Here is a 12152-nt window from a genome sequence, read left to right as displayed (position 1 = left end):
ATTAAACATTTGAATGAAGAAACTATAGAACTTCTAGAAAAAAACATAGGTGGTAAGCTCTCCGACATGGTCTTGGCCATAATTTTTTGGCCAAATAATTTGACACCGAAAGCAAAGGAAACAAAAGCGAAAATAAACAAGTGGGACTACATCAAACTAAAAAAGTTCCTGGTCAGTGAAGGAAACCACCAACAAAATGAAAAGGCAACCTACAGAAAGGGAGAAAATCACATATCTGATAAGGGGTTAATATCCAGGAGATATGAACAGCTCATACAACTTAATAGCAAAAACCCCAAACAATTCAATTAAAAACCAGGCAGAGGATCTGAATTGACATTTTTCAAAGAAGACACCCAAATGGCCAACAGGTACATGAAAAGATGCTCAACATCCCTAATCATGAGAGAAATGCAAATCAAAGCCACAATGAGATACCACCTGTTAGAATGCCTATTATCAAAAAGACACAAAATAGCAAGTGTTGGGGAGGTTGTGGAGAAAAGGGAACCCTTGTGCACTGTTGGCGGGAATGGAAATTGGTGTAAATTGGAAAATGATATGGAGGTTCCTCAAAAACTTAAAAATAAAACTACCATTTGATCCAGCAGTTCCACTTCTGGGTATCTGTCCAAAGAAAATAAAAACACTGACTCGAAAAGACACACACATTCAGCATTATTTACAATAGCCAAGGCCTGGAAACAACTTCAGTGTCCATGGATGGATGAATGGATAAAGAAACTGTAGTGCATATGTACAACAGGATACTATTTAGTCACCAAAAAAAGGGGAATCTTGCCTTCTGTGACAACATGGATGGACCAAGATGGTAGCATGCTAAGTGAAATAAGTCAAATACAAATGCCATGTGATCTCACTCATGGAATATTAAAAAAAAAAAAAAACCAAAAACACCCAAACTCATAGGTACAGAGAACAGATTGGTGGTTGCCAGAGGCAGGGGTTAGGGATAGGCAAAATGGATCAAGAGAGTTAAAGGTACAAACTTCCAGTTACAAAATAAGTAAGTCATGGGGATGTAAGGTATAGCATGATAGCATGGGGACCATAGTTAATAATACGGAATTGCATATCTGACTTGTTGCTAGAATAAATCTTGAAAATTCCCAACTCAAGAAAACAATCTGTAATTACGTAGGGTGATGGATATTAACCAAACTAACTGTGGTGATCATTTCGGAATACACGCAAATATTAAGTCATTATGTTGCATATCTAAAACTTAAATATCATGTTGTACATCAACTATACCTCAATTAAAAACAATTTTAAAAAGCTTAAGAAGTCTATGTACTTACTTTGGATGAGTATCACCTCTCACATCTCAACTACTCTGAGAGCCTCCTAACGTATGTCCTCAAATAAACCCTTGCCTGTTTCCTAGGCATTTTGTAATACTGTGTCAGAGTGACTAAAAAAAAAAGCACAGGGGCACCTAAGTGGCTCAGTGAGTTAAGCATCTGCCTTCAGCTCAGGTTGTGATCTCGGGGTCCTGGGATTGAGCCCCATGTCAGGTTCCCTGGTCAGCAGGGAATCTGCTTCTCCCTCTCCCCGCCCCCTCCCTGACTCATGCTCTAATAAATACAATCTTTGGGGAGAAAAAAAAAGTATAAACCTAAATCCATCACTTCCATGATCAGAACTCCTCAGTGCTACCTCTTCCTAGCACTCACACTCCTACAGTCATCTCTCCTCCAGTACTCATCACTGTCCTTTTCACATCTGTTGCCCACACAGGACTTTGGGCTCCAGCCTGGTTTCTGGTTCACTGTGGGCGCTCTGCAAATCCTCATGCAGTGACTCACGGGGTCCTTGTGTGCAAGGAGGGGCCTGCTGGGCATCCTCCTGGCAGGGCTTCCTTTGCCTTGGCATTCACCCTACTTGAGCCAGAGCCCACAGTTGTGAAGCTTTGTTCAAGGTTTAGCAGTTAAGATCCCACTGCCGGGGGCGCCTGGGTGGCTCAGTGGGTTAAGCCGCTGCCTTCAGCTCAGGTCATGATCCCAGGTCCTGGGTTCGAGCCCCACATCGGGCTTTCTGCTCAGCAGGGAGCCTGCTTCCTCCTCTCTCTCTGCCTGCCTCTCTGCCTACTTGTGATCTCTCTGTCAAATAAATAAATTAAATCTTTAAAAAAAAAAAAAAAAAAAAAAAAGATCCCACTGCCGCCCAACCACAGAATTCCCCTGGACTTGGGATCTGGACTGCCTACTTCGTACTCAACTATCTGCGGACGGATCTTCTCAGTCAGTGCTGCCCAAACTGTTTTCATGTCAGGGCAGCCAGAGAGAAGGATGTTCGTATGTGGCAGATGCTGCTGCTTGAAGCCAGGAGCAACCAGCTGGGGCTCTGGCAGCCCCAAGGGCTGAGCTGGTCAGTATCTTTACATAACTATAGCCCACTTTTGACACGCTGGCTGGGATGTTCTACTTTAGACTTAGCATCCCCGCTAGAATTATTCATTCATTCTGCCCATAAATATTTACTGAATGGCTACACTACTACGAGCAGTAATAGTGAACAGTGCTGTAAAGGAACAGTGTACTGGGTGTTTTATACATAGCAACTCATTTAATCCTCACAAAGATCCAGTAATTAAATACTGTGATTATCCTCATTTTATATTTGAGGGAATTGAAGCCCGAGACACTAAGTAACTTGGCTCAAGGTTGCACAGCTAGTAAATGCAAGAGGAGGATTTTGAATCCAGGCCGTCTGGCTCCAGAGTATGTTCTTAAATACTTATTATTATTATCATTATTATTGTGCGGCCTAGTACATTTTTAGCTAAAGCCACCTGAAAACACTATTTTGGTGTGCAAGCTTATGCATTTTTCTGACAAGAAGGGAGTTTAAAGATTGCATGAGCATCTTACAGGGATTAAAGGTAAAGGACCACTGCTGTAGATGGGAATTCTGGCAACTGACCCATCTTATCCTGTCTACTAGGATCCTGGCAGTGACCCCAACCTTGCTGAGAGCCCTGATAACCACAAGTTCTGGTCCTGGTCTCTCTTGGTCTGCTCCATGACTCTCAACTTTCAGAGTCTTAAGCAGGGAGAGAAATTCTTTTGGTAACCTGTTTCTGTTAACAGCACTGTCAGAGTAAGGACACACATGAGACCCAGGTCTGAAAACAAAGCCAATTATAGGTTGAAACAGGATTACAAAATGGCCTCAAATCTTTAGAGCTGGCTCCTGTAGCAACGGTTGGTTTAATTGAGCACATCTGTACTCTACTGGGACTTTCAGAGGAAAATCCGTGGCACACTTACCAACACGGGTTCTGGAGTCAGACAGCCTGGCTCTATCCCAGGCTCTACCTCTTTGAAGCTGTGTACACTTGGGCAAGTCACTGAACCTCTCTGAGCTTCAGATGCCACTTGTAAAAAAAAAAAAAATGGGGCTACTAACAGCACCTTCTCCAAAGGTTGCTGTAAGGGTTAAATAAAGTCACATATGTCAGCATTTAGCAGTGTTGGCACATAAGAAGTACCCTAGAAAAACTGGCCCTGAGGAGGAGGGATGCAAGAGGAACAGAAAGGGAAGTGCTTTCGAAGTGACAGGCATTTCTAAAAAGTAGCTAAAGAGTGGCAATGCCGTAGACTAGAAGTCTGCAGAAATGGCTTCTAATCTCAATTCTGTCTCCTGCGACCGCCTTCTGAGCCGTAAGGTGAAGTGCTGCCCTGGAAGTCCCTAAAACCCTTCCCACTGCTCGTGCTAATTATATTTACCACACAGACAGCCCTGAAGAGTGCCAGCCATTGTTCAAAGTGCTTTACCTATATTAACTCTTTTAATCTTAAAAATAACCCTACGAAGAAATTAGATCATTATTCCCACTTTACGGATGAGGTGACTGAAGCTTAGAGGCAGAGTCATTTATTCCAAGGTCCCACAGCCAGGGAAGAGTGGAAGCCAGGATTCCAAGCCAGGCTGGCCGGCCCCGGCCCGTCCCTCTCAATACACAGTGCATTTCTTCCTTCTGCCAATCCAGGCTGACACAAAACACTTGACTACTGATTGTTTAACTTTGCTGTCATCCACCGTAACTTAAATCCAGTCCTCCTGGACCTGACCACAATGGAAAGAGGGAAGAGCTAGAAGCCACATTTCCCAAAATAAGGCTTCTTACACTCAAAAGAAAACAAATCTCTACTCCCTTTACATGTCCTCATGTCCAGGCTAAATGTTCCATTTTCCTCCCTAAGCCCATAATATAAGCCTTTATAAGTGGTCCACTCTGGCTCTCCAGCCCTTCCTGATCTCTGGTGCTGCCTTCCACCAGAGACTGACCACAGGTCGGGAGAAGGCGCTCTGTGGCTGCTAGGTGTGTACGCATGTCTGATGGCCATGTTTCTCCCTTTCCTTTGTGGAATGATGCTTTCCTCGCAATCCTTCTGTGCTGCTACTAAACTAGCAACAGAGATACTAGCAGAGCCAAAGAGAGGCCTGTCGCTGCCTCAGGACAGCTGTGACTGTGCATTTCCTGCCCGCACTTGACATTTCAGATTCATAACTCTGGTGGCCTTCTGAGCAAGGACGGAGAGGGAGCAGGGGCAGCTGCTCTGTTTCTCCTTGTAGGGCAAAAGATTTGTCAGCTCCCCAGTGACCTAAGCTGGGTGTAAGGGAGAGATAGACTGGGGATGGTGGGCGGGGATGGGAGAGAAGAGCCATGACAATGGGTAGGGATGAATAGGGAGTACTCTGGACTCTTCCAGAACTTGCAGCCAGCTTCTCTGTTTGTTGCATTTTAAAATAAACTTAACCTATTGTTGGCTCTGATGCAGGGAAGAGCCCTATGGCTTCATAATACATATATGTCTCCTAATGTAAAAAATGTAAATTATCATTTATCGGGGAGAGAGAACATTTAGAAAAGTTTTTTGGATACTTTGGATCTTTAGGTCTTTCTATGAAACAAGATGTGCTTCAATTGTCTCCTCAAAGCAGAAAGATAGGGGCCACGAAAGACAGAAAATTAGATGGTAGCCATAAATTTGTGCTTCACTTTGGCATGGTCAGATCTCATCTGACACAGACCAGAGCAAGGCTGCCTTGACTACAGGCACCTGTTCACTCTTCCATCATTTTCTGCTAGTCCGAACCCCTCAGACATTCGGAATAAGGCTTTCTGTGTCCTGCTTCAGCCAGCCCAGAGGATAATTGTATTTAGAAGCGAAAAGAAAAAAGAAAAGAAAGGGAGGGAGAGAGAAAGAAAGGAAGGAATAAAAAGAAAAATAAATCAAAACATTTGCTTGGAAAGAGAAGAATGTTCAGCTTTGGTGGGGGGGGAGGCAAGGAAGACTTAATTTTCACTCAGAAAACTCGTCATTTGGAAATAAACAAAACTGCTCAGAGAGGACAAAGTGACATTAGGTTGGGAGAGACAGAGGCTGAGCAAGTCAAGTAGCAAACAAATGAGAGCCAGATTTGGAAGAGCTGTAGTAAAATGATTCAGTATTTGTTATTATAGAAAAAGACCAATGCACACACAAAACCCCTACTGAAACAGGCTTGGTTCTGTGGGTTTCCAAACAGTAAAGAGAAAACAGGAAATTAGTAACAGAAACTTGCATTAACACAAGGCACATTTAAAACATCAGCTAAACATCTCTTTGCAAAAAAAAGCACACTGATTTTAAAAGCCCAGATCACTTTTTAGCATGGTTCCTATTTGGCTACTACAATTTTTTAGATTTGAATTAATCACAGAAAAGAGAGTAATTAGGCAAAGTGGATTATTTTTAGTTCCATAAGGGCAATGAAAATGTAGACTCTTTTACGGAAGAACAGAATTCATTTAAACTAAAATAGGTAACTTAAAAACCTAATTTTTAGTCCTAAGTCTAGGGTGAGTTTTAACACCTTAGTTTATAAACCACCAAACATATAATCATGGCTGAGTTTCAAACCCACCTTCAGTCCATGGAAAGAAAAATCTAGAATAAAGTCTTTTTGGAAAGGTGAACCTAAGGGTATGCTCTACTGCAATACACAAATTAATACAAAGATTATCAAGTTATATCTGACTTGTTTCTGGGGTCACTGCTGGCTTGGGAAGGGCTATTTTCTTTTTAAAGATGTTATTATTTCTTTGACAGAGAGAGGGAGAGTACACAAGCAGGCGGAGTGGCAGGCAGAGGGAGAGGGAGAATCAGGCTCCCCGCTGAGCAGAAATCCCTGGACCCAAGACAGACACTTAACTGACTGAGCTGCCTAGGCACCCATGGAAGGGCTATTTGAAAATGAAACATGCCATCAGCCATCAGGAGGGACTCGATCATCATACTCATTTAGAAGCATCACATTACTTAAAAACATCACCTCGGGACTAAAAGGTTAAATTTATTCCATCAATTCATCAAAATGGAACAATATCCAAATCTCAGCTAGGAAGAAGAGATCGTTTTTGCTTTTGAAGCAAATGAAAATCAAGTCAAAAGAAGAGTTAGGTTTTAAAAAAAATCAATATTAAGGGAAAATATTAAAGAAAATATAAGACATGATATTAAAAACACATGTAACTTAAACGTACACTTAAAAGTGGTTAAGACGGTCAATTTTATGTTACGTACATTTTGCCACAATAAAAAAAATTGGGTGGAAAAAAAAACCACACATACAGACACAAACTTCCAAGAACAGTATCAAATTCCCACTGGAATAAGATTAGAGTATGAAGGGGCGCCTGGGTGGCTCAGTGGGTTAAGCCACTGCCTTTGGCTCAGGGTCATGATCTCAGGGTCCTGGGATCGAGCCCCACATCGGGCTCTGCTCAGCGGGAAGCCTGCCTCCCCCCCTCTCTGCCTGCCTCTCTGTCTACTTGTGATTTCTGTCTGTCAAATAAATAAATAAAATAAAATTAAAAAAAGATTAGAGTATGAATTCATACAGGGAAAAACACTAGTAGTAAATAAATAATACAAAAAAGGTGCTTGCTCTCTCATTAATAATTAAAGTACAAGAAAGTAATTATGGTGGTATTATACTTATCCCATTACCATAAATCAAAGGAGAAGTATTAACATCCAACAGACAATGAGATACCACCACACACCTATCATAATAGCCCAAATCCAAAACAGCAATAACACTAAATGCTGGCAAGGATGTGGAGGAACAGAAACTTTCATTCATTACTGGTGGGGATGCAAAATGGTACTGCAAGGCAGTTTGGCAGGTCCCTACAAAATCAAACAGTCTTACCAAACAATCCAGCATTCCTACTTTTAAATGGGTTGAGAACTTACGCCCACAGAAAACCTGCATATGGATGTCTATAGCAGTTTATTCATCATTGCCAAAAGCTGGAAGCAACGGAGATGTCCTTGAATAAACAAACTGGGGTACACCCAGACAATGGAATATTTTCCGGTGATAAAAAAGAAATGAGCTATTAAGTCACGAAAAGACATAGAGGAAACTTACATGCATTTTAGTGGAAGAAGCCCATCTGAAAAGGCTACACACAGTATGGTTCCAACTATATGACTTCGGGAAAAGGCAAAACTAGAGAGACACGAATTATATCAGTGGTTGCCATGGGGTATAGGGAGTGGGAGAGGAGGGATGTGCAAATGGAGTGCAGGGCATTTTTAGGTCAGTGGAGCGGTTCTGTAACGGTGGACATATACCTGACATCATGTATTTGTCAAATCCCATAGAATAGACAGCACAAAGAGTGAACTATAATGTAAACTATGAACGTTGGTTACTAATAATGCATCAATATTAGTTCATCAATTGTAGCAAATACACCACACCAATGTAAGACGTTATTGATAGGGAAAACCGGGAACTGGGGCATAAAGGGGGGTAAATAAGAACTCTCTGTATATTCTTTTCTTTTCTTAAAAAAGATTTTATTTATTTATTTATTTGTTTATCAGTCAGAGAGAGAAAGAGTGTACAGCAGGCAGAGGGAGAAGCAGGGTCTCCGCTGAGCAAGGAGCCTGATGCGGGACTTCATCCCAGGACTCTGGGATCATGACCTGAGCTGAAGGCAGATGCTTAACCGACTGAGCCACCCAGGCGCGCTCTCTCTCTCTTTTTTTCTTTTTTTTTTAAAGATTTTACTTGAGAAAAAATGAGCCAGAGCACGAGCTGGGGGAGGGGCAGAGAGAGAGGAAGAGGGAGAAACAAACTGTCCACTGAGCAGGGAGCCCAAAGCAGAGTTTGATCGCAGGATCCCGGAATCATGACCAAATCATTTAACCTGACCCACCCAGGCGCCCCAGGAACTCTGCATTTTCTATTCAATTTTTCTATAAGCCTACAAATGCTCTAAGAAATAAAGTCTGTTAATTAAAAAAAAAAAAAAATCCAACCATCAACGTTAGTGAAGCCAGGAGGCAGGCACAAACGGACATTGCAATAGACACGGCACTAGAGACTGCTCCAGGCTCTCCAGAGGACAGACATGAATGCTTAACCCCACCGGGGAAGGCTCAGGATCTGAGATCTAAGAACCTTGTCTTCATAATTCATTCTACAAAAAGAATACACAGAAAACAGAGCTACTTGCACAGGGTGCTTGTTTAAGCCTTTCAGACAAGAACCATGAAGCCCATCTGGATGAATGGAGGAAAGTGAACAAACGAACATTAAATGAAACAAGACATAAGGTTCAACACTCATCCAGTTTCAACTTGTGGACACCTTAACTCCAAGTGAGGTTAAGAGTGAGAGAGTCCAAAAAGAGAAGAACAGGTGCGCTAAAAGGAAGAGGTGTAACCTTTAAAAAAGATAAAGTCGCTGAAATGAAAAGAAACCAGCATGGAGCCGAGAGGTACTTCTCCAGTGGACACTAAATGTATTTGCCTGGTTATCAGCTCCTCCCTCTCGGGGGTCTCCCTTTATTCCCCCCCGCAGCCCTCCCATCACTAGCTGCATCTTGTCCCTGCCAAGTCCTGCAGAAAAAGACATCTATTTCTCCTTTAATTCACGCTAGTCTAAGGACTGAGGTAGAGAACTCCTTCCTCTAGGATTTTCCTTTCTTCTAACCACCGGAGGTCTGGCGGTTATCTTTTCACACACGGTATTCTTCAAACTGGACTGTGTTTGGCTTTACATATCTTGTGGAATAAAATGTCAAAGTGGAACACCATTCAGTATGCTATGCCGATCTGTAGGTGATCTGTATATATTTTTTAAGATTTTATTTATTTATTTGACAGAAAGCAAGAGAGCACAAGCAGGAGAGCAGCAGAGGGAGAGGGAGAAAAAGAGGCAGGCTTCCCTCTGAGCAGGGAGCCCAATGCAGGGCTCGATCCCAGAACCCTGGGATCATGACCTGAGCCAAAGGCAGATGCTTAACCGACTGAGCGACCCAGGCACCCTGGTGATCTGTTTCTTTTTAACTCAGAGCAATGTCTATGAGACTGTGGGGGATATACAGAGTCTTCCATTGCTGGGGGAGTATAGAGTGGTATGAGCTCTAATGAGGGCAATTTAGCAGTATGGATCAAAAGCATAAATATACCTACCATCTGATATAGCAATTTCATGTCTAGTCTGCAGGAAGACATACATATGTGGAAAATGGCACGGGTCTAAGGTGAGTCATGGCACCCCTGTATGTAGTAATAGCAAAAACATTAAAAGCAGCCTAAGGGTCTGTCGGTATGGAACTTCTATATAATGCAAACATAGGTAAATGAGGAAGGTCCTCACATATTGACATGCAAAGATCTCTAAAACATATTACAGAAAATAATAGGAAGGTATAAAACAGTGCCTTCTGTAGGAAGTCTGTGGCAAGACAGTGGAGAAATGACTGTCTAGGGTTGCCCGCAGCAGGGTAACTGAGTGACGGGGGAATAGCAATGCAAGGCTGACTTTTCACTGAACTCGGGCCTCGGGAATGTTACATCTATGTTAAAGAAACAAATACAAATACATGAATAAAAGAGGAAAGTCTGAGAGCATGCCTTGCACTCCTTTTGTTGGCTATAACAATATCTGATTCTCCATTCATGAGGCATGGCTAGTCCAATGCTGATAGCATGGATTTGAGATTATAGTTTTATAGCAAAACCACATCTGAAAACTGAGCTTGACAATTCGTGGACAATATGGAAAGGTGATCAAGCTGAGCAGGAGGCAACAGCAAACCTGCTGGGACCTGAGAACTTGCTGGCTCTAAGTCACAAGGGTGGAGGGGGAGGTCCGGCTAAGTGATGGCCAAGCAGAGGCTGCCTTTCTCCCTCCCTGTTTCTGCGGCCTCAGACAGGACTTCCTAGGTTGAGAGGATGATATTCTCAGACAGAGAGAACTCTGATCTCAGGGACACCCTCCACATCTAAGCCTCAGGTCAGTTCTACAAACTCACGGAGTCCCCATTCCCTTGGTTCTTATAGTAACTGCATGGGTATCATGCTTCACCAACTATCCCACGGCAGTGGGGACATCAATAAATGCAGTGAGAAACGGTACAAAGCTAGCAAGTTGTATCTGGGCTTCTCAGAGATGAACCATTTATTGAGGGCAAGCTTGGGGTGACCAGAAGTGCTCAGACTTCCAGCTGTGGCCAGTCTACTGTGCTGTGAGCTTTGAATATCACATCCAACAAACCAGATCTTTTTGATTCTGAGCTCTAAGTGAGGAGCCTCAAGAGGATGTGTGCTTCGTACCAGCAAAACAGGGGTAACTGCAAAGGATCCGTGAAACCCTCACGTCCACACCCATTTCTCGACCTTGACTGGGAGCTGCCAGGGCAAGAGGCAGCTGAGGTTTTGTCAATAGCTTAAGGCCGCTGGTTAAACACAACGGCTTTAGCTAAACTTGGATTTCACTTCAATGATTTTGTTTCACTCACCAGGACAAAATTTCCCCATTCCATTAAATGTAAGATGATGATTACATATCCACTCTAAACAAATTTTGTGGGTGACCTGTCAACAAAGATGGGCTGTATCCTGTACTCTTGTTGAGATGGTCAGAGACCCTCCTTACAATACAAACACTGAGATCTAAATGACACAAGGATAAACATGGCACAGCGGCACAGTGACTGTTTCCAGATGCAGTGAGGGAGTCACTCTGACACAGTATGTGACTTAAATACTGTATTTAAGTATTAAGCATTAATACTTAAATGCAGTATTTAGTATTAAGAGTCCTTAAATCGGATTCTGCTCGGTGGGGGGGGGGGGGGGGAATAACACACTCCTACATTCTGTTAGACTGCTTACAACTTACATTGCATTGCGGGAGAGCATGCGTTTTGGTGTAATCAGCACCTAACAAAGAATGTGTCCCCAGACACTAAATGAATAATACCATTAGATCACATAGCCCACAGAGCTCTTTAGCTCAAATCTAAATCCTCAATCAGCTCTACTTAACTGTGATGAGCTCTAATGGCAACGCCTGAGGCCAGATTTGAAACCATCTACTACAGAATGAGGAGCTCCTGAAGATCCTAGCAGAGGAGTAAATGCTGAGTGAAAGAACGAAGGAAGGAAAAAACAGAGTCCCACCACCCTGGCTCTTCCTCCTAGCCCCAGCTAGGAGGACCACTTTTCCTCACTTGGGATATCATCTTGCCTCATCTCTGACATCCACGTTCACTTTTCTCCCAGACCCAGGTCAAGCACAGGCTTTCCCTCGCCAATGTCACACTAGACCACCAGACTCTGGCCTGTTTCCTTAGCACTCCGCAGCAAAGCTGCACTGAGAAGCTAGCCTGTGGTGTTCCACGAGGGCTGGATGCATCTTCTCTGTCTGCACCCTCGGTGTCCAGCACTCACTGCGTGTTACTTCAGTGAAGGAAGGAATCTTAACACCAACACTGCTACCTGGTGTAGGGCTCAGCAGTTTTCAAAATGCTCTCAGATACACAGATACATTATCTTGTTGACTCTGAGCACTACTCCATTGCCTCTCACAATGGGTGTGGGCTGAGAAAAGGGCTGTTTCCAGTCCAACGCAGTCCTTTTAAAGATGAAGATCTGGAGGCCAGAGCTGTGGGACGGAGTTCCAAACGATCACCCAGCTGGCTGGTGGCACAGCCAGGCCTCTCATCTGAACTGCCAGTGTTCTTCCACTCTACTGCCCTGTCTCTTGCGCAGGAATAGCGTTCTTTCAGCTCTCAGGTGAGCAGAAATTTACGCGTGTCTCATAGACTTGTC

The 12152-nt window shown here is 43.3% G+C and overlaps 1 protein-coding gene across 6 annotated transcripts in view; it reads right to left on the bottom strand.

Annotated features, from left to right (window-relative positions):
- ZNF76 (zinc finger protein 76) overlaps positions 1-12152 on the bottom strand; it is a 31758-nt gene that overhangs the window by 14142 nt on the left and 5464 nt on the right. The gene's annotated exons all lie outside the window — the stretch shown is intronic.

Source organism: Lutra lutra, chromosome 6, assembly GCF_902655055.1.
Source record: "Lutra lutra chromosome 6, mLutLut1.2, whole genome shotgun sequence".
Taxonomy (NCBI): domain Eukaryota; kingdom Metazoa; phylum Chordata; class Mammalia; order Carnivora; family Mustelidae; genus Lutra; species Lutra lutra.
The sequence above is the reverse complement of the archived record's forward strand: the minus strand, read 5'-3'. Positions and strand labels throughout refer to the sequence as shown.